General features: G+C 37.3%; 1 long non-coding RNA gene across 1 annotated transcript in view; it reads left to right on the top strand.

Annotated features, from left to right (window-relative positions):
* Positions 1-298: 298 nt before the first annotated feature.
* Positions 299-23,020, top strand: part of LOC131580152 (uncharacterized) — a 28,276-nt gene continuing 5,554 nt past the window's right edge. The window contains exons 1-2 of the long non-coding RNA XR_009277828.1: positions 299-396; positions 4,888-4,950. This is a non-coding gene — a long non-coding RNA (uncharacterized LOC131580152). The remainder of the gene's footprint in view (positions 397-4,887; positions 4,951-23,020) is intronic.

Raw genomic sequence — 23,020 nt, 5'->3', positions numbered from 1 at the left:
CAACTGACCTGTCACTCACTCTGACAGTAAAAATACATGTAGGAAAATTTTAAGGATAGCAGATGAGACGCTCCAACTTTTTCAGTAATGACAGGTATGTGCATATGTTGATATAACCACCAGTTTCCTTATACTGGAGTCACTCATAGAGGAACATTGGTACTTCCTAAATTGCACTTTACAGGCGTTCACTTTAAGTGAGCAAACAGGAAAAAAGTTGCAAGATAGACTTCCTCCTCAGATTTCTACATCAGTAAAAAACAGTAAAGCAAGAGTTCAGTATTACTCATGCAGATCAAGTCTTTCTCCCTGGATAGAAGCATGACCACAAAACTACCATCTCAAGAGGAGTTTGAGAACTGGACAGCTTTTCAAGTTGCAGATCTCTTAAGACAGGTACTGAATCTGTATGCAAGACTTTAGAGAGTTCAGTTTATATTCAGCTAGCAGAAACACTTACTGGATTTATCCTTGAAAACCAGGTATCTTATCCTACATCTAGCATAAATATTTAAAAGTGCTAAAAATAGTTTAGTCACTTATTAATATAACTTGAGTGTTTAGAAATCTAATTCATGGTAGAAGCTAAGATATCCAACATTAGAAGCCATACAAAAAATTGTTTCTCACAGAAATATTTCTTATAAGAGAAAAGGTATTTCATGCCCAAATTTATTTCCTGCAGGGAAGAAATAATCATTTCAGAGAAAGTACATCTAGTTTTATATTTGAGTATAGCTTTAAAATTCACAGCATGACAATAAGAATCTACTGTTCATCTTTTCTTCTCAATGCATATATACACACAGTAGTTGCTAGATGTTTAAGTTTAATGTACCTGAGCTTTTTTGGGGGGGAGAGTTTGAGTCATTCCTTTGTTTGCTTGTATATTTCTTTGTTCTACAAGGTCCTGTCTGATATATCTAAAATAACCTGAATTGCATCAAGTATTCCAAGCTCATTTTCAGACATCTTTTACAATCTTACTAATCTCCTCTCAGATATACAAAATATATCCTCCATGATACAGCCTTTTTTTAATCACATCTTTCCTTATAGATTACTGAATACTATGCCTCAGGTTTTAGAGTTCCGCCTGTAACTTCTAAAGTCCATTTCTGCAACTGGATATATAATCTCATTTTATATCCATTTTGTTTGTTTTTACGCAAGTTACTCTATATAATTTTGTATATTGGACTTTTTTTTTTCTTGTGTTTATCCTAATTCTAACTGTAAGAGCACCAATCTTTTCCAGTACCTTCTTTACACCAACAGTGAGAATTCATGGTCATTAATGTTTCTCATCCTTTTCAACTGAAGGAACATAGAATCTTTGTCAAGGAAAATTATAATGCTATAAAATCTTCCCACAGGAGTTCCATTTGTAGCCACATAAAAAAGTAGGCCACAGTTTTAAATTATCATTTTGTATTATTATTTTTTTTTCATTTTGCTTATATATAAATATATATGCTTATTCATGTACAATTAAAAAAGAAATAAAAAGACAGAAAAATCACAAAAAGTTTCACAATGAAAATGTAGCACAGGTGGACCGCTGTTCCCACACTGAGAAAGCCAATCTCTTCTATGGAATTAATTCATGCCATGAAGGTAATGGATCAGCTAAGCTGTGAACTTAGTCCTGTGAACAGCTACTCAGAGGATTAATTAGCTCAAAGTCTTTCAGCTTAAAGGAAATCAGGCTACTTCATAGAAGTTGGAATGGTTTTAAAGCACCCGGCAATTCTATGCAGAATGAAAGACAGAAAATTAATAACAATTGTTCAACAACTCAGACTTTCAGGGAAATTTCAGGCACACCATAACTACTGGCTTCATACTTGTTAACAGTGAGTCTTACAACTTCATAAAATGTTGTTAATGCATATGCTTACACTCACAACCCTTATTAAAGTGGCTAAATAAACCTATTACTACAGTATAACCACATTAAGTGCTTGGCCATTCTGTGCATCAAAAACTGGCCCAGCCATTTGACTGTGGCCACTGTGGACAGAGATGTCAGCTCCCACTGCCAGGCTCCAGAGAGCCTCAGCACCAGCTGCTCCATCATTTCCATAGTCATACCACTGCTGGGGGCTGTGCTGGATCTCCCCACCCTAACACTGGCCATACATGTGCATGAACCATAAAAAAAAGCTGTTAAGGATACATAAACAAGTATCAAAATGTGCCAGAACTAGGATTACCCCCATAGCCTGAATTTTCCATCTTTCACACATACATCACAATAGCCTGTAACTGCTTCTTCACATGCTACCTTTTCCATTCCCAAAACCTGCCAATGCAGAGAAACCAGCAGGTTTCTGCATTATTCCACACCATTACAGAAATTGTAAGGTGTATGAGGCCAGGGCTGGCTAAAAACCAGGGAACAAATACATAGTACTGTTGATTAAATACTGCCTTGAAATATCAGACCCTGTACTGCCCCAGCACAACACTTTTACCTGAAGATATGCAAGTCACCCAGAAAAAAAACATGATATTTCCCAAATGCTTTATTTGCAGCAGTGGGAGGCAAGAGCTACAACCACAGTGGCAGCTCTGCTCAGAAGGTAAAAATGGCAAAATATTTACTATGCAGATATTTATATCTTAGATCTAAACAGTTGTAGTTAGGTATCAAAACCCACTGGACACAGAGTGAGTTTTATTTCTCATGCACCTCAACTCCCCTTACAAATGAAATTTTCATGTCAGAGAGCGGTCTCAGAAAAAGCAATTAGTGTTTCTGAAGCACTTAGACAATAAAGAGTGCTGTTGAACAATTCAGATTTTTAAAAAATCATTCTGGCTTCAGAGAAGGTTTTGAATACTGTGAGTACAGATACACAAGACAGACAAGCAGTGAGCACTGAACAGAAAACAACACATCAGCCTTCAGGAAAGGTTGTTCTGTGACTAACACTGGGTTTCTAGAAGAGGTATACTCATCTTGATGCCACAATATACATGTAAAATGGGTATATACACATGTACCATGCACTTCTGGTATTTTCTTAAATTTAAAATTCTTAATTATATAGATTTTTCTGTGACATAAATACAAAAGTTCTTAAACAGTTCTTAAAAAAGAACTAGTTCTTAAAAGTAAGTTCTTAAAAGTTCTTAACTGCAAAGTGTCTTCAGCCTCATGAAAGGCATTTTGTATTGAATCAATACCTTAACTACTATACAATAATTAACCACACAGATTTTGAATTTTCCCTCATAAATAAATTAAGATAGTAATGGAGACCTGTTAGCCATGTGGATGTACCTCACTGTCATCTTGCATCTATGCTGTAATTGCAACAACACTGAAATATTCCATGCTGTGTTCAGAGTTCATCTACTTGGCCTCCATTTGCCATGTCCCAGCCTGGTCCCTCTCCTAGTACTTATCTTAACGTATTTGTAAGAAAAATTAATTCAATCTCAAGAAAATTAAAGGTTGCATGGTCGTCACTAAACACCAGCACCAAGACACCCACTTGCCTGATGCATTAACCATGAACAAGTTTTCCCTTACACTAAAATTTGATTAATAGCATTAGGCAAAGCTCAAAAGCAGCTCATCAAACCAGTAAATGGAGATAGAGGTAGAAACTAGAAATAGTTGGGCAAAAGCCAAGAGAAACAGAGAGAACATAGCCTTGATTCTTTGCCTCTCCACCAACACCAGTGCAACTGATACCAAATTAACACAATCTACAAACAACCACTGGTCCAACAACCACAGCAGCACTCTTCTTTGACTTGTGATCTATTCCATATTGCAAACAAGCAGGACTCTCCCAATCATAGTAGAAAAAAAAATTATAAACCCAGGCATATCAGATAACATAACAAAAAAATATGAATATATGTCTGGACATTTTCATACCAAAAAGTAGATAAAACACATATTGAATATTTAAGCATGATCAGTTTTAAGTAGTTTAGAAATACAGAATTGTCTTAGGAAAGGCACATAACTATAAGAAGAACCTACTGCACTAATGTTTCTCTGTTAGCATCTGATTTGGTCACTACTGATACAGACATTTATATCTAAGTATTACAAATACTAAAACCCATTTTGAGTGGTACATTCTTAAAAAAATATTTCTAAATTTTTTTGCCACTTTTCATACATAATAGTTAATTTCTTTTAAATGCCACACTAAGCCAAGTAGATTTTTAGGCCATCTTCAGCCCTGATCCAGTCTTTTCAATTTTTTAATAGAAAATCCAATGTGTCCATTTTTTTCCAAATTACTATTCAGCAGTTAGTTCTATCTCAAGATGTAATATTTCTAGGCATTCTGACTTCATTTTCATTTATAATCAACATCAAGTTTGTTAAAAATCATGTTACAGAAAAAAAATCCTGTTTCTGAACCTGAATTCTTTCCAGCAATATCCATCATCATGACAAGTGCAAGACACAGCCCAAATATCTGGTGCTGAAGCCAAGCAGCCACCAGAGCAAACAGAGGTTGTTGGTAAACAGGCATGTGGGATGATGACATGGCTACTGATGAACTTTTGCCTCATGATACCTTTTAACCTGTTTCTAAAAAGCCCACAGGCTCCTTGCTCCATTTATATATGACATTTGCTACTTCATTTCTCTTGTCTACTCCATTCACAATTTCACTAGCCCTTATCCCCTGTAATCTTTCTTCCTAAGAAAGAGGCAATGTTGTGTCTTATCTCTTACATTAAAGTCACTGCCTAAGCATTAGAGTTATTCAATATGCTTTTTCTAATTATCCTTGTCAAGTAGTATAACAATTTCCACAACCCTGAGTATTTGAGCATGGAAATATTAGTTTGTTTACAAATGTCAAGTTTCATACTATTGTAATAATCTTGTCTTTTTTCTCACCTCAGTTTGGAATGCCTGAATCTGCTGTGGTTGTAGAAAAACTGTGCATGAGTGGATCTCATTTCTTGGTAAGCAAATATTGCATAAGAACTCTCAGTCAGGTGTATTTCAGCATGAGGATTGTACTCCTTAAAGTGTATTTACCTGAAATTTTCCTTCTTTATACACACGTCATCAATTTCTTTGATTTTGCATTTTATTGGGTTGATTTAAACCTCTGACTCGAGGAATCCCCCTACAAAAAGAAATCCCTGCCAGCCTTCCCCTACTCCAGAGAAAGGGCAGATATAATCAGCCATCAGCACACAGGTGTGGCAGGGGACACCTCATGAAATATGAGGAGGTTGTGGGGTCTTTAACAATAGAAATATTTTAAAGCCATCATTTATGTAAAAGCTTTTTCATAAAACTTGCATTATTAAGAACATTCACCGGCACAGAATTGTACATGAATTTTACACTCAAAGTTAAGAGAAACAATGCCTGAAAAATCTGACAAAGTCCTTTCCTGACCTCTGTAGAATTTTTTGTATGTGTGTTTAATTGATTGCAACTAATTAGGAGAGAGGACTAAAATGACTCCTTGATCTGCAGCAATTCCTCTACCAACAATTCCGTTTGTGTAGCTATAAGTTCCTCAAAATCTATTTTGAATGTAAAATTATGGTGCATTTATGCACTGCAGAGTTATGTTTACTTGGCAATTCATTGCTCAACAGAACTGTTACCTGGGTGAACCAGGAGCTATACCTGCTGTTTATGCTAACAAGAGCTTCTGTGCTTCAACATGATTCATGACCCTGCAGGTACACCATGGCCACAGAGTAAAACTGAGCTTTACCAACAATTCATAGTAATGTAGTAGGGCTAACAAAGCTGTCAAATACACACTGATTACTGCCCCATGCATTCATTATAAATTGGATCACTAAAGGTGCTGTAGTCTCCATCACTGGATGAGAGGCAGGGAAGGTAAAGCCAGGGGTGAATGTGGTGGCTTCCTGTGGCTCTGTAAATAAAGCTGTACAGCAGCAGTGGACTGAGAAGTAATTTCAGATGCTAGCAGTAACCTATTCAAAACACAAGTGAAAAAAGCAAGGAGAACAATGGATGACCTTTGGCGACAGTCTGCGGTACAAAAGTAACATGATTAAAACCAAAAGCATTTGCTAGTTTGTTCTCCAAACTATGTAGTCTCTTCAAAATATCTTTAAAGATTATTTTGCACTGCAGAAAACATGGCATTATACGTGCAATACAATGAGCAACATACATTTTTTATATCATTATAGAAAAAATGAGACAGGTCTCACACACTGGTAGAAACTTTCCTGCAAATTTTATATATTTTTAATTGAATTGTTCAGTAGGATTGTCAACATGATAAATCTGCATGCTTGAAAGAGAATTAATTATGACAATACTAAAAAAAAAATTCAAATACCTATATTTTGCTATCATTAATAGCCTTATTTGGGTAATTGTAAGATGCTGTTCTCCTATGTACAAGCTAACACATATATTAACTTAAAAGTAATTAAATCAAGTCAAGTTTTTTATCCCACTCTCCTGGCCCAATATATGAGAAATCAGTACCATGCCAGAAATCAAATGTTCCTTATCTGCTACATGGTGTGTTCTAGAAAGCACAGCCTTAGTAGAGGTACCTTAGCAATATACAAGAGTCACCAGATGTCAGACATTTCCCCTCAGAAAATCTGAGGTTCTTTCTACATGACTTGTAGCATGATTCCCTAACTGGATCTCCTGTTCTGTGTAGAGATGTTCAGAATTCAAAAATCCCAAAAATCATGAAGCTGTTATGCTCCTGTTAACCATCTTTTGCAAGAACCTGAGGGTTTGCACTTCAGTTTATCCTTCAGTTATAAGATGCATATGATTTCTTTCTACTGCTGTCTGCAAAGTCTAAACAGAAGTTCAATATCACCTTTTATCACCTTTAGACATTGAGCTCAGAATCACTAGAAAGAAGCTGGCTGTCTATCAGTACACAGCAGTGAATCAAAAACTAAGCCCAAAACTCTTAAAACAAAACACTTGAACAAGCCCAGTGACTAAATAGAAGTGACAGGTTTTCAGGTTTACCTTTAAAAAGCAAATACAAGTTTGCCACTGTGTGTGTGCACAGAGTCCCCATGCACACATGCAGATCCCATGATACATGTGCAGCGTTTCGGTGTGTCTTGCAAAACTTAGATGGACATTTAGATACAGACCTGGTTTTGCTATGAGATCTGTTAGGAATCACTGGAAAAGTGTGAATTCCTTCTAGCCTGGCAGATAAAAAAGAAAGCAACACTGCGATATCTGACATGAGAACACAGTGAGCTTCCCCCCTGCACGTTCAGAGAGGCCCAAGTTACTGTTTGACCTTTGCACAGGCTGAGAAATTCTTCCATCCCAGTTACAGAAGGCACATCCAAGTGCCTGTGAAGGAAGGGAGGGCAGCCCAAGGGGAGCCACCCCAACCTACCCATCTCACCCTTCACAACTCCCAGACAAGCCCTTCTTCTCACAGTGTGACTCCTCCAGCCTGCTCCAAACCCCTGCTATGGCACGGACACCTTAAGCACATGAAGCACAGGTGTTTTGTGCCAGTGAGATATGCCAAAATCCAGAGGTAGTGCCAGCCCACTTCTAGGCAGCACTGCAGGGAAGCTTCCCTGGAAAGCAAGATCTGCAGCCAGCAGACTGCACTTTTATCAAAGATATAAACACCAGCCCACCAGATGTGGGCACAAAATGCCTTTATTTACTGTTTTTCCACTGAGGACACTCATCTTTTTAATTTTTTCAAAGAGGAATGTCAAATGTTGGGAAAATGCTGCAGAAGGTGATTATCCTAAAGTCTGTCACTGAACTAATATGAAATGACTTAGGGAGCCGTCCTGCACAAAATCCTTCATGTCAAATGCAAACTGCATTTTATTTGAAAGTGAATCAAACATTTATCAATACTAAGGTCTTTTTGAAGTTTAAAGTGTTCAGAGTCATGCAGGCATTATAGCCACAAAATCTGTGATAAGATGGCCACAACACCTTAAATCAATTTCACTGCCTTCATAATAAAAATAATCAACATTTATATGGTCATTTATTTGAACATTTCTTGCCTTTGAGTGGCTAAAAAACAATCATTTTTATGGTAATATCATATTCTGTTTAATAAACATATTGAGCATCCAACTGAACTTTTATAGGAAACTAAATTACATGCATTTCATAAAAATTTAGAAGTAATAGCGCTTCCTTTACACTTCTGTAGAATCTAAAACCACAAAAGGGTGGTATATTAGATCTGAAGTATACCATGCAGTTTCATTTTTCATCAATAGTACCATACTTGTGATAGTTACTCAATATGCAGGTCACATCTGAGTGATGCTAATCTAGTCCTAATGTGCAAATCAGCATTAAGCCACAGCTGCATTGCACAGAGCATATTATATTCTCTCCTGATTTTTAATGTCTGGACTTGCTACACTGTGCTCCTGCTTTTCAGTTCCCTCTAAGTGTAGGTTTCTTGTTTGATGTTTTTTTAAAATTCTGTTTTGAATTCCCAGTGACAGATTAAAAAAGATAAAAAAACCTGAAGTTTTACTTGAACTTCAGAACTGAAAATAGGAGACTTCCTTATTGGATGTGTATATAGAAATTTACTAAAAGAAATCTAAACACAGCAAAAATGGTCAGACATTGATTCTAAACCACTTTCATGTATTTCTCCTCTTTCTTGCTCTTTCAAAATGTGTTTTGAATTGCATGGCTGGAATAGGAATGCCCCAGAGAAAACCAGAGCCATGTTATTCACAAATACTCTGCTGGGGATTTTGGAATAATATTTAGAAAATGGAACCTGGGTCTTCCTGTGGGAGATTCCTGACTCCCTGCCAGTGCAAAACACTGCCAGAGCCTGTCAGGTTCAACTCACTGAGCCTGTCCTTTGACATCCATTTCTGTCAGCATTGCTACCGAGGAAAAGCAGCTCTTGTCCTGAAAAAGCAGCCCTTGTCTCACTTGGGTGCTCCCTCCCACCCCTGCAATGCAGAAGTAGCAGACAGGAAAGGACAGGAGCCACATCTGCTTTCAATAGTGACCACAGCAACCAAACACACCACACCTAGAGCTCCTCTGCTGCCATTTGAAATCTGCAGAGTCCCAGCTTCAGCTAAAAGAGTATTTCCCAATGATGGGAGTGATATTTTCACAGCATGGGATATGGGAATAGGTAGAAAGGCATTAAAATAGATTTAGGTGGCTTGGATATCTGCTTGGAAAAAAGATAACCAGCATCAGATTCTGATCAGATTGATCTGACACCCAACCCTGTACACTTAGTTTTACAAATAAAATTCAGACCATGAATGCCTTGAGTTTCCAGAGAGGGGGGAAAATTCTTTTCTAGGTCCTGTAAAAACAAAAGAAATTAAAGACTTGCTAAGTACATTCTTATAAGCTAATTCTTTTGGGAAAGAGCCAAAAGAGCCTTGCAGTGTTTTCCTTGGGTGTCAAGCAAGCACAGAAAGCTTAGATAAGGTCAGGGAAACATGGTCCCAGCTGCAGGTACTGTTAAGTCCCACCCTTGGGCTGGCTGTTGACACCTTAATGCCAAAAGTGCACATCCAAAGTTTAATCATACACTGCATATCTCAGAAAGCTATAAAATAAGCTGTTTGCAATGACACAAAATTTTAATATTAATGTTTTGACATTCCCTATTGTTTTGGAAGTAGAAGTGATGTAGGCATTGTTTGTCCTGCCTTTGGCAAGCACACACCGTTACCATTGCAAAAAGAGGATTGCTCACCACAGAAAATTGATGTTATAAAAATACATATCTTCAGCTACAAAACCAAATTAGGCCATGTAACTGCATTAATTTAGCTGCATTTTTACACGATTTTTATTTCTCTGACATTGCTTTCTCCTATTTATCTACCATCTGCCACCTTCCCCGTCACCTTTCCCCTCTGCATTTCACAGTGACTGAGCCCCTCTTCACCCATTCCCCTTTAAATCTCCTTGCCATCAGTACCTTTCAACACCTAGTGCTTTGTTCCTGTTCCTCTTTTAGCCAGGGTCCTCCTCCCCTTCACTCCTTAATTAGGTTCTATTGGTCATGGAGTGAATTTTCTCCTACTGACATTCCTCACAGATTTACACTCCTTCAGGTTTTCCTCATTTCCACTCTTCACAGATGTAAGGGTTTCCAGTGAGAGGCAGCAGAAGTGGCTTAGATAGCAAAAGTATTTTTTCAGAAACACCTTAATTTCCAGGTATTTCTACAGACTGTGCTCACTCTCTCAGCAATGAGTGGATAGTATTAGGAGCTGGACACCATAGGAGCTTGGACTCTAGTGCAAAGACAAGTGATCTTAGCACCTGCGCCTTTAGCAAGCACTTTACAGACTTTGAAAACACAGTTAAAATACAGCTGTTTAAAATGAAAGTTGTCAGGGCAGGAAGAAACTGAAAATAGTTTCTTCCCCAGGGAGATATATGCAAAGCATTAAAAGAAAAGGCAGAAAACATAACAAAGAGTAGAGTAGTGCAAGTTTTGTCCCGGCGCAGTTGTTGCAGTGATGCAGTGGGGGACTGAGCAAAGGGACAGGCGAGAAAGCTCCCTGGGTCACCCTGAACATCAGCAGCTGCAAAGTCCAGAGGGCTTTGGTTCTGCTTCTTACTGTTTCTAAGCAAATAGGAAACTGTTTCTGAAAGCAGAATCAGTTGCTTAGAGTCATTTCAAGAAGAAGAAAATGGTAAGAGCATGTCTTAGAAAGGAGATGAATGTTGTTCAACTTCTCACGTAACTAGAAGCAGTCACCTTAAAGAGACAAGGGCTAAAAGGAAGGTATTTTACATTTAAGCACCTCTGCTGCTTATCAATCACCTTCAATCAGGTCCTAGGGTACCAGCGTACACATTCATGCATCATCAAAGCGTAAGGTAAAGTAAAAGCAAAATTTGCGTATTTATCCTTATTCTCAAAAAAAGAAAAGCAAAGGAAATATGAAGCTTGATTACTGAACATAGATATAATTTCTGAAATCTAGGGCATTGTGAAGATACGAATCATTCTTGGCCCACAAGAACACAAGTGATTTTAGCCATCAAGTTATTACTTAAACATATATGAATGTTAGCAAATAGAACACTCAAAATAAATTATTAGACTGAGATACAAATTCAATCATCATTATCACTGAATTCCTATGATTGTTAGCTTAGAAACTGAATTTTATCCAATCATTTTGAATTATTATTCTGCCAAGTATTTTCAATTATCTCAAAAGCAATTTAATAAAACTATTGTCATAACCCAGCAACGGAATCCTGCAGAAAATCCTGAGCCCATATGAAAGTATTTATTGCAGGAGTGGCCCCCTTTTTTTTTTTCTTTTTCTGTGACAGAAGAGCATTTCTATTCATATTCCAAATGCTACTGCCAAAAATTTAAAATAAGGGGTTTTTTTTGTTTAATGCAGTAGTTGCAAAGGATACAAAGTTCTTGCCTGCTTTCCATTCTTTAAGCTCCAGCACACAACAATTCAATCAAATTCTAAATGTCATGACAGTCATAATTACATTAAATATGGATTAAAGGAATATCTTTTGACACAGAAGTCTTTGTTCTTAAAGTTTGCTGATAATTTTAAATGTTAAGTTTTGTGTACCTTTCAAGTTCAGGGAACATGAAAAAGAATGTGAGAAGTTGTGGAAAATAAGGCACTGTGCCATTGGTTCTAGCGTGGACGTTGTAAGCCTTTGACTGAAAAAGAGGAAAATTCCACAGAGCCTTGGGCTTTGTAATTTTTAATTTCCTCCTGTTTCTGTTTTGTTTAAATATCCTATTCTAATATAAAAGTACGCCCCCTCTTTTGAGAATTTGTGATTAGAAGAATCTTCATTTTGGCTGCTTTTGTACTCTTTCCTTCATGAAAGATCAGGAGATTTTACAATGCATGTAAGTTGCTTCACAACAGTAATGTCCAAAATCATTAGTTTAAAAAATCAAGCCAGAAACTATAATCACTCCCCCATTGTTAAATACCAGCTGCTACCCATTTCAGAAATCTTCTAGCATGCCTAATCAGAATTTAGTCCTTCTGCTTTCACATTATCTGTTTCCAATACCAAGCTATAAATTCCTAATTCCCCACTCTTCATCCTTAAAGGTGTAGGTGAAGAGGGGCACCATAGTGCTCTTAACCTGAGAGATATTTCTGAAGGCTTCTGGGAAAATATTTTCTGCAGTGAAGACTAAAGCCAGCTGAGTATTAGCAATTCTCATGAGAAAGCATGAACAAGGTTAAAAATTGATGTTGTAGAGGAGTTTTTCCAAGAAAGGGACAACTCTTAGGGCTCTGTTGATTTGGAAGGGTGAATGCATACACATTTCCATGGAAAACAAGAAAATCCTGTGAGAACCACACAATATAGCAGGGAGAAAGGACTCCTTGGGAATAGCCTGGAGAGATTCTGAAGTTTTAAGTTGCCTGTTTCTACTGAATTCAGAAAGGGAAACCTTCTATGTAAAAACAAGATTGCATTAAGTACAGCTGACTTTAGTTTAAGTTTCTATTGCAAACAGAGGGAACCTGGAAAGGCCTCATATAGATACATTTTATTTGAGGCAGTGGGTGATGTTAGTGCCAAAATGAGATAAATTTCCAAGGAGATACATTTCAAGCTGCTATTCTTAATCAAAGAACTAACTGAAGTCCTAAGTGCAGAAATTAAAGATGGCTAGAAATTATTGAAAAAAAAATAAAGGAACTTTAAAAAAAAAAAGGCAGAGAAAGGGATACCCTTTTGTTGAAACCTGTCTGGACACTACAAAGATACTAATTTGTAAAGTGACACAAATGAAAGCAGAACAAGTACACTGTTACTGCCACAGGACATCAACAGGAGTGTTATGTGAGGATGACTATGCCAGGACAGTTCTGCTGTACACTTGTACCCTAAGATTTAGCTAAAACTCACAATAACCTGAGCATATTTTGCTAATGCTGACTGAGCTATTATGGCTGTACTAAAAAGCTTGAGGCACCTAAAATGAAAGTCCATGAAGTCTGCAATGCAAAGTTGTAGAAACTAGAAGCATTGAGGAAGTTACCAAGTGTAAGGGAGTTTCCCTTAGTAAAATGAAGCCATCCTGGGTTTTTTACAGGATGACATCTGCTCTGAATAAGCATGATGCTAAGGGCAAGGGGGGGAAAAAAGCGAACACAACAGGAACACCAAGCCTTTAGACTGCTACTAATGTAGTGACTTCTGAATTTCAATGTAATATTGTCTTTAATTTAAAATGATCAGGAGATGGCTTGCATGACCTGTCAGTTATTGGCATACTGCTAACAGCAAAAGCTTCCAGCTATTCCTAGAATGGCTCAAAAGACACTATTAAATATTTATCAGTCTTTCCATATCTAAAAACTGATGGAATTTGCCCACATTAAAAAATAAAAACAAAACACACACAAATGCAATTGCAGAGATCTTTCATGAGTTTTCACAGTGCCAATTCCGTGCATAAGAGCAGATCTTACCATTAGGGAATCTGGCTTGAAGTTTGGGTTGGACTGCTGGGAAACCACATCACACACTGGTGCTCAGAAAGAGGCATGTTGGAAAGAATTTAGAATTCCCAGAGGTCCTACAAAACCAGTGCTTAGAAGAATAAGAATTTCAATCATTTCATGTATTTTAGGCCCCTGGAATACTGAAGAGTAAATTCTATCCAAAATTCTCATTAGTGTGTCAAATGCAGAAACACAGCTTCTATTTGTAGGGTATTTGATTTCCTCTAGGCACTCTTCCCTGTGGCATTTGACTTCACATTAACAAGCAGATAAGCATAAAATTCCTACAAAAGATATTTTAAATAGTTTATCAATATTCTTTCAACCTGCTATAGAAGATTTTTGTTTCTTTGCTTTTCTATTTATTTCTTCCAATGTTCCTGTGAAGCTGGGCTTTTTCACTTAATAGTTTAACTATTTTGTCCCTTGCTATTTGAATGCAATTTGCACTTTTAAAAGGTATTATTATCTGCATCCATTACAACAGAGTCCTTGAAAAGCATAAGACTGGGAATTATTAAAACCTTACAAATACCCAGGGTTTGATTTCTCATGGTATGACCCTGATAGAGTAAAAGCTTGACTTTCTATCAAACTTACTTAAATGTCCCATTAGAAATCTAGAACACATTATCAGCATAATATGAGTAGGCAGGGTGCTTAACCATCTGAATGTAGGATAAGATAAAAACTAATTGAACAAGTCATACAATTTTTTAGTTAAAATAAATACAGGCATTAGACTACAAACATATGTTATCTATTTATAGCTGATGATATATTTTATTCACTTAGAATTACTCAAGGCAAATGCTGACATTTGCCCTTAACCCTTAGTTTCCTGTGAAGGGGAAAATGCAACATTTCATTTGTGTTTTAGATTGTCTGGGGCCTGTAATATATAAAAAGCAGATTAGAGAAATGTCTGTATGCACCAGCATCACACTGTAAGTGAAAGAGACTCTTCAAAAAGCAAACAAACAAACCAACGTCAAAACCTCACTCTTTTACCTGAATGTTTTTGATTCATCTGGTTTCAGAGTATCTGAAATGCATCTGTACAAACACAGCACAGAATTTTGAAGAAGCAGTAGGAAAAAAGGGCAAATAAATTCTGTAATAGTATCATCCCCAAAGCCCGGGGTTTATTTGGTCATATATACACTTTCCAAACAGAAAGTCCTCTACCGTCAAAATTTCAGTGTTTTTAGAACTGTACCATGCATTATTTATGGTGTTATCATTTCTTCCTTTTCCCTGTCCAATTAAGTATTCTTGAACTTTACAGTGTAGAGCTACATTTTCTGTTGGGTCTTGAAGGACTTTTGTGACTGTGCTCATGAATAAATTCAGAAATATATAAAAGTGAGGAACTCAACAATTAGGTCATAGGAGGTTTTTTATGTTTTCCTATGTTTTTCATCACAACACAAACCACCACATTCATTCCAAATGCAAGAAATATCCATTTGGTCAGCACAGATAAAACTGGTATCATTTGACATTGGCCGACAACAGCTGAATTTCCAAAACATAGTATGAAGTACAGCTGCAACATCAAGAGTTTCTTGGATATGATTTTGCCTCTGTTGAGCTTCAGCTCAAAGTAACCCTGATTTGTGAATTTTAATCAGCTGAAACCAAATAGAGCCACTTTTGTCATGTTAAATAGTACCCAGATTCACTGGCACTCTGCAAAAGCCTGGTTATCAGTCAGGTCAACAACTCTTCCATCATCCACCATCTGATCGTGTGCACCTCATATACATCTGAATGAGCTGCACTCAATTCCCTCTCTCACACATGGATAACAGTGGGAAGCCATAGTCATTTTACAAACACCTTAGAGTGGGAAACGCCAGGGTCTCTTAACAGGTAATGCAATAGAAGGGAATACATATATATCTTTTTTTTTTTTCTTATTTAAGTATTCTAGAAGACATCTGGTCATACTGTGCAGTTATATTATTTGGCTGGGTAATTACAGTCACATGTAAAAAGCAGTAGAAAGTACTAACTAAAAATAAAATTAACTTTTATTACTTAATGTTTTATTTTTCTGGACTAAAAACATAACACTTCTGTTTAGGTTTATGTAGGAGGTAAACAACACTATGGGTTATTTCATTAATTTATAAGGACAAGTTTCTAAATTGATTTTACTTTTTACGTCTGCATGTCTGAAGTTTAAAACCTGTGCTTTCCTCCCCTCCAAGAAAAATAAGTGAATGTAAAATACAGATTTAGCAACAACACCCATCCATTTCATCACCATCTTAAATTATTAGGGAGTTTAATTTTTTTCATTTTTTACACTTTCATTGCACCAGAAATAGCTACAACTAGTTGGAACCTATAATTGAAGTAATATGGCCATGACTAGCAGCTTTACTCACTAGAATGAAAAGCCATGCTAAATATAGTACTTAAAGTATTTCTTTAACTATGAAGAAACTTAAGTAATCAAAATTGCTTGGTTTTATTCAAAACAAGTGATTTTATTTTGTTCATGATCAATTAAAAAAGAACTGGATTCACAGTGATATTGAACTCAGTACAAGCCTTTTGACACAGTGGGGGGTTAACTTCAGATAAATAAACAATTCGCCAGCAATTGATAATTGACATATCAAAAATTCAAGTATTCTCTCTTTTTGTGTTCTTTTCCTGTTTTACAAGTGTATATGCCCTATTGTAAGGATGGCTGTTATGTAATATGATCATCCATTATTGCCTCTTGACTTTCACAAATCATCAAATCATTTAGAGAGCAGCATATGTTTTTTATATTAGTGCTCAGTGTTCATGCAATTCCTAGTTTGCTTCTTCATATAAACAACACTAAATGACAGTCACCCTGCAACATAAAATTCTTTAAAACCTTGATTAAAGCATTTAAATGTAAAAGTGGAAATATTCATGCTAAGCTAAATTTCAGTATTAGTCAACGGTTTGAGGGTGAGAAAGGGAGAGACAAAATTAACCAACAGTGACTTTTTCCTAAAAAAAACCTACTCCCACACACAAGGAAACTGGGGTTAGGAGAGTAATTTAAAGTTAACATCTTGGTCACTTTCATCCCAGCATAAATATCACTGGCTTCCAGATACCATTATAATGAGAGGCTAATATTAGAACTCTTCAAAAATATGTGTATTGTTTTCTTGGAATGAGTTTATTTTTGAAGCCATGTGAATCTTCAGAAATTACTAGTATGTGAAAAGACATTTGCATGTACAGTTTTGACCTGTTCTCTTGCTCTTTGCCTGTTAATATATCTCAGCTGGTTTGTCTTTTAACATTCCAAAACTTCAGTAGCTTTCAAAGCTCAACTTTTCTCAAAGAAAACATGCTGCTTTTCCTTTCTCCCCACACTCTGAACTCTGCACAAGCTTGGTAATAGATTTAAAGACACACTGCTCCAAAATGGTACAATGGCAGCATACTGAATCTCAAGTGTTGTTTTATGAACTGCCAGGAGATGAAAGAGTGTCTGTATGTCAGTGGAAATTTGGAATTTCTTGTAAGCATTTAATCTTGGTTGTCAACAACATATGAGGTCATTGACTTATAAAGCCTTGAAACAAAAATATTTATTTATAGACACTTTAAATACATATTCTGGCATTTATTTCACTTCAAGTGCCATGCTTGTTAACTACTGTAATTTAAATATCAAAAATTGGTAGAAAAAGTTTTTTTCTAAAGGAGATTCATATATATTTATACATAGTGGAAGAGTCATTTCAATGACATTTGGCATCATTTTTATAATGACACTAATTGCCCTGCTCACAATTAATTTGGGTCACTTCAAGAATGGACCACAAGGAAGTCTGTTTCACATGCATTCCTGAAGAGTACCTAATGCTATAAAATCAATGTCAAATATACTAAGAGCAAAAATTATAAAATCTGAATGCTTGGAAGGTTTGAGAACTTTAGATGCGGACACACTTCAGTGGCTACCGTGAGGTGTCAAAGAGAAAAAGATTGATATTTATATTTATGAAGATTCCTCAGGCTGAAAGGGAAGGGAAAGATGCATATACTGGGTACTCCAGGACCTTGAATAAATACGCAGATCCAGCATGAAATCAAAATAAATAACTGTTTGTGTGTACAGATCAAGCAGCAATACAGAAGTATAAAAAACACAAGTACTGTACCACTTACATACTGACAGTGTGTAGAGCAATATATACATATATGTACAGGAACACCACAGCTTTAACGTCATATGTTGAGCTCTGTATTCAAAACTAGATCTCCTTTTTCCTATCAAAATCACCCAACACTTTAACATCTCTTAGACAGAATTATGTCACTTGACAAATAGGTCATTACACAGTTAAATTTCCACGTAAGAACAAAGGAGGTGAAAAACTTCCAAAGCACCTTTTCCTTCGCTTCTTTGTAACTGACACTAACTGTTCAGGTCTTGACAGCTAAAGTAAAAGGAAATCAAACCTCTCAAATTAAGTTACTCTCTACCTTGATAGCTATCCCCACAACATCTATCATCCAGAAGCATCGTTAGCACCAGACATGCTGCACTGACAGAAGGCATTGTTGATTGCATTAAACAAGAAAATACTTTAATTAAACCATTTAAGCATCCTAACAAATTTATTGGCATCCCAGAAAGGCAGGGGATATTGGGGTATGGGGGAGGGAATGTTTTATCTACAGCCTGTCTTTCAAATTTCCAAACCGAGAAAAATAAAGCGGGTGTTTAAATCAAATATCCTTAACCACTTTGTGGCCAAGTACTTACTAAGAAAGTTTGTAAAGCTCTGTGTGTCACTGGTACACATTGAATAGTACACATTGAGTTGGTCTTTGGCTTTGCCCTTTCAAGATGTGACTCTCAAAATCTGAGGCTGTTCTGGCTATAAACTACTAAGCAGCACCCTGCTCTCTATCACAGAGCAGGAGAGAGATACTCTGTGCTATACCTGTCCTCCTCCCTTAGAAATCTTCATCCAGACTCACTGCTGTGATCCAACACAGGTTTTGTTCATACTTTGAAAAGAGACATTTACAGACACAGTAGTTGTTTTTCTCCAGGGGCAGAATAGTTTCTTCTGCTTGAGCCAGAGCCACATGTTGCATGCACTACTGGCAGATAGTCTTTTCAACACATACAGTTGTGAAGGCTGAGTTCTTGCAGCAGCTTAGACCTGGCATGTGTGTTTCACAGTAACAGGTCTTAACTGTGCTCAATCTTGATACCTCTGCTGCTTACCTAAATTATCGCTATTTGTGGTGCTTTGTCCTACTTGCAATGACTGCCAGCCAACACCTTAAGGCCTACCTTTTCACAAAGTTATTTCAGCCATTGAAATGCAGCAGCCATGATCTTGCTGCTGGAGTCAGGGATTACCCACTATTAATAATACTGCTTGCTGTGGCTGAGGTAATATGAATCGAGCAAATCAAGTGCTCATTTTCAAGATGCCTACAGATATAAATACATGACATACTCATGACTATGTGAATTAGAGTATCTATACAGCATAGCTATAACCATTGAGATTATTGAAGTCTAAACAGTGGAACTTAAAGCACTACCTCAAAAACCTAAACCAGTATCAGAGGTACATCAAATCTATCCCACTATCCAGGGAGTACTTTCAAAGTCAAGTAGCTCAGCACATTTGTGTGTGGGCATTTGAAATTGTTTCTTCAACGTAGATACTCAAGGAGCTTATGAGGTGGTTTATTTCCAAAGAGAAGATAGCCAGCCATCAAAGTGTCTAGGGTTGACAGGCATGTACTAAGTCACATTTGGTTTCCTGATTCAGTAAGAGTATTTATTCTTATAATTAAGATTTGCCACTTCTAGTTCCCTTGATGAAATCTAATGTGCTTACTATTATGCAGATGTTCTTTCTTAATCTTTCAAGAATATATAGGTTTTGCTTTTAAGACTGCTGTTAGAGCTTAACTGTTGCTGACAGCTTCTGTCATAGTGCTTGCTCTGAGAGCTAAGATGTTTCTCATACTCCTTCTCTACAGCTTTTTTTGGCCTCAGCTGTTTCCCAGAACTTCTTTTTCTAATTGTTTTGCCTAGATGCAGAAAAGCAGAAGGCAGCTGATTCTGCAGGCAGTGTCAGCTAGGAGCACATCTGCACTGTTGCCAGGCCCCTGGCCAGCAGGGGAGAGCTGAAGGTCCAAAGTCACCCATTTTCTGTGATTCTCCAAGATAGACCCCACTGTTCCCGACAGCCTGACACACCTGGGGAGCGCCTGTATTTAGTTACTTGGCTTGTATAGCAGCAGTTAACTAAAATTATGACTTAATTTTCCCTAAGAAAGAAGAGTCCTTGCCAGTCTCAGCTACCAGGGACCTGAGAATTTATTCCTGATATGCTATTTCCTGTTGTCATTTTTGGTGTCCCTCATGAGAGCAGGATGGAAACAGTCAGTAGCCAGAACACTGAGGTTTGTATTTCAGTGAAATGCACAGAGCATCTTGCACCGACTCGGCCTCAGCCGTTGTTTATAGACATTACTCTTCCTACTAACTCAGTATTCAAATACTGAAAACACCACCACCACAACCATTTTAGCTCTTGCCTTCTCCCATTCCCTTAGTAAAAAAATTACATGAACTGAAGGGACTTTTTCATACCTGCAGAGATGTCTGCTCACTTAAGGAAATACCAAATACCAAATCCAGATTGTTTCCATAGGAAAAATGAACCAGAAAGGAACTGTGCATAATCACACAGCCAAGGGACAGCCTTTGTTTCCACAGCATAAGCTAGACACAGAAGGGCACCACTAGACTCAAATCACCTGCATGCAGTTACTGGAACAGGACTCAGGTAGCTGGAAGCAGCAGCTGGCCTCAGACCTGGTTCAGCCCTGACAAAGCCAAGATTATTAACAGAAGCTGACAGTGTCAATTCTGCTATATGTCACCATTGAACTGGGTCAACAGCATTTTGCACTCACACCTTGGGCTGAGTCCTGAGGAAAAGTCAGTTCTTAAAGCATCAGGTCTGCTTCTATGCAGACTCCTCCATACTGAGGACATTTCTGCAGCATGTCCTGTTCTCAGGTGACTGGCATTTTGACTACAGACTAGAAATATTTTCCAGGCCTTAATTCTTAGATGTGGCCAAAAATGGAACTTTTGACACTTCAATATTTCCCTTTCCTCTGATTCAGAAAGAATAGTTGCAAACTTCCCATAAAAGTAAAAATAAAGTGCGTCTGAACCACTAAGGCAGTAATGCTTACATGCCTCATTTGGGTCTTTTACCTTATATTGAAAAACTTGAATATTAATTGATTCAATTCAACTTAACCAAATTTGTTTATAGAGTCTTAATCATCAATGAAGTGAAAGAAGCCTTGAAAAACAACTTGTTTTAATTGATGAAGCATTTTTAGAGAGATAAATAGTTGCACTAGAAGAATTTCAGCTGGCCCTTTCTAATTTTCTTTTCTCATAAAAAGAAATCAGGCTTCCTAATCTTACAGCCTACATCAGCAGAGACTCTGCTGCTTTTTTGCTGAGGCTGAATTTCTGGTGGTCACAGTTATTTCTATATGTGGTAATTTCCTTCCTCTTTCAAACACTAAAACTCAATTTGCTTAAGCATATATTGGTGCATTACTACACAGATATGGGAAATGGTCTTATTTATTGTGTTCCAGTAAACGTCCTTTCAATAAGGACATGCAAATACAGAAAGAGCTTGGCTCACAGAACGTTAGACTGTCAGTGAGGAAGACAGTGTAATTTTTGAAAGAACCTTGGAAACCTCTCATCTCTCCAACACTTCACCCTATAACTAATGGGGATGACATGTTCTAGGAAAAATAACACGACCTTTCCCATTGTATGCGCTATATAAACAGATTTATATTGCAAATCAATCCTTACTGACCATCTTAGAACAAGGCCCTTTCTGCAGCCAGCTTTCAAGGAGAAGACCATTCATTACACATGTGAGATTGAGTAAAACAGGTTCAAAAAGTCTTGGACAGTCAAGTATGAGTAAACAGCTCCTGGGGTATACAATAGGTTAGAAACCCTAGGTCATAAACAAATAAATCATAGGTGAACCCACTCATAGCACATATAAGAATAAAGGGTCAAATAGTTTAATGTTTCACTGAGCTCTTAATGTGAGATGCCACTATTGCAATAGGCAGTTTCCTCAGAACAATGCAAACCACAGGGGTTCACTGAGCTACTATTGAAAGAAAACATCTTTCAGTCGAGACAAAAACAGGTTTCTAGCATCTCAATAGCTAAAAAAGTGTGGTGAGGCAGTACAGAATCCTCAGAACCATACAGCTCAATGGATATTAAACTGTATCAAATAATTCCAAAAACCACTTGGTTTTAATTTTAAGTGTTAGAGCAGCAATACTACAGACAGATCTCCATCAATGTAATAAAGTAATTCCAGCTGCCCTAAAGAATGTAAAATACTCTACTGTTCCTTCCAGCAAGGGAAGCATCTAGATCTCAAACTCGCATTACATATTCAACACAGCTCTTAGTAACACAGTATTAGACTAGCAGTTTTTTAGTTAGAAGCATGTCTGAGGATAAAATAACAGCAGCATTCCATGATGGATGACAAATCCACAGCACACCAAGAAACTCATCCCCAGCAGTGGCACATCGTGAATACATTCCCTTGCTACCACCACTGCCACCAACACAACTCCATTGGTACTATGCAAGGTTTTATGTAAGCCAAATGCAGAGACAGCTGCTCTGAAATCTTAGAGATCTCGTGTATATTAACAATTCTGGTGCTACTAGCATGACTTATGCTTCCACGACTTTGGAAAGGCATTGGTGTCCAAGAGATAAGAAGCCCCAGGGAGTGCAGACAAAGTCAGAGAGACTCTGCACTTAGCAATTGGCCTCATGTCATTGCAACCGCTCCCACTCAAGGCCCAAAAGGTCAAAAGCTGATTAGAACTGTTAAGCACCTGCACTGGATTACCAGGTTCAGGACAGACAAGATTGAATCTCTCAGCTCTGGCTGGCACAACTGTTAACAACTAATCTCGTCCTTAGAGAGCAGCTCTGCAGCAAACAGGATTGCTGCTCAGCTCTGCTTTCCCACTAAAGCACCAGGCTCGCCTATCTGAAATGACAGCTGCTGTTTCTTATACCACCTCTATAACTGTGACTCAAGTCTCATTGCAGAATGTCAACATTTGTGTTCAACAAATATGATTCACCATGTTTTGAAAGTAACAGAAATGGAATGATAGAGGCAGCATATGATTCACCACAGCCTTGAAACTACACAGAGCTATGTTGAATTAGAATTATGCTACCAACATTTTTTATCTCTGAAATATTTGCAACAGTTATTATGAATTGAGAAGACTGTAAAATAAACACAACCAGAAATTGACCAATATAGTTTGACAATTCTTGACACAAACCCAGAGAAAATTATCTATGATTTTTTTCCCCCCACTTCTAGTTACACTTTCACTGAAGCACTCTTGCTTTCCTTCTTCCTTTAGGTTTGCTTTAGGTCTG

The sequence above is a fragment of the Poecile atricapillus genome, chromosome 6, assembly GCF_030490865.1.
Source record: "Poecile atricapillus isolate bPoeAtr1 chromosome 6, bPoeAtr1.hap1, whole genome shotgun sequence".
In the NCBI taxonomy this organism is placed as follows: Eukaryota; Metazoa; Chordata; class Aves; order Passeriformes; family Paridae; genus Poecile; species Poecile atricapillus.
The sequence above is the reverse complement of the archived record's forward strand: the minus strand, read 5'-3'. Positions and strand labels throughout refer to the sequence as shown.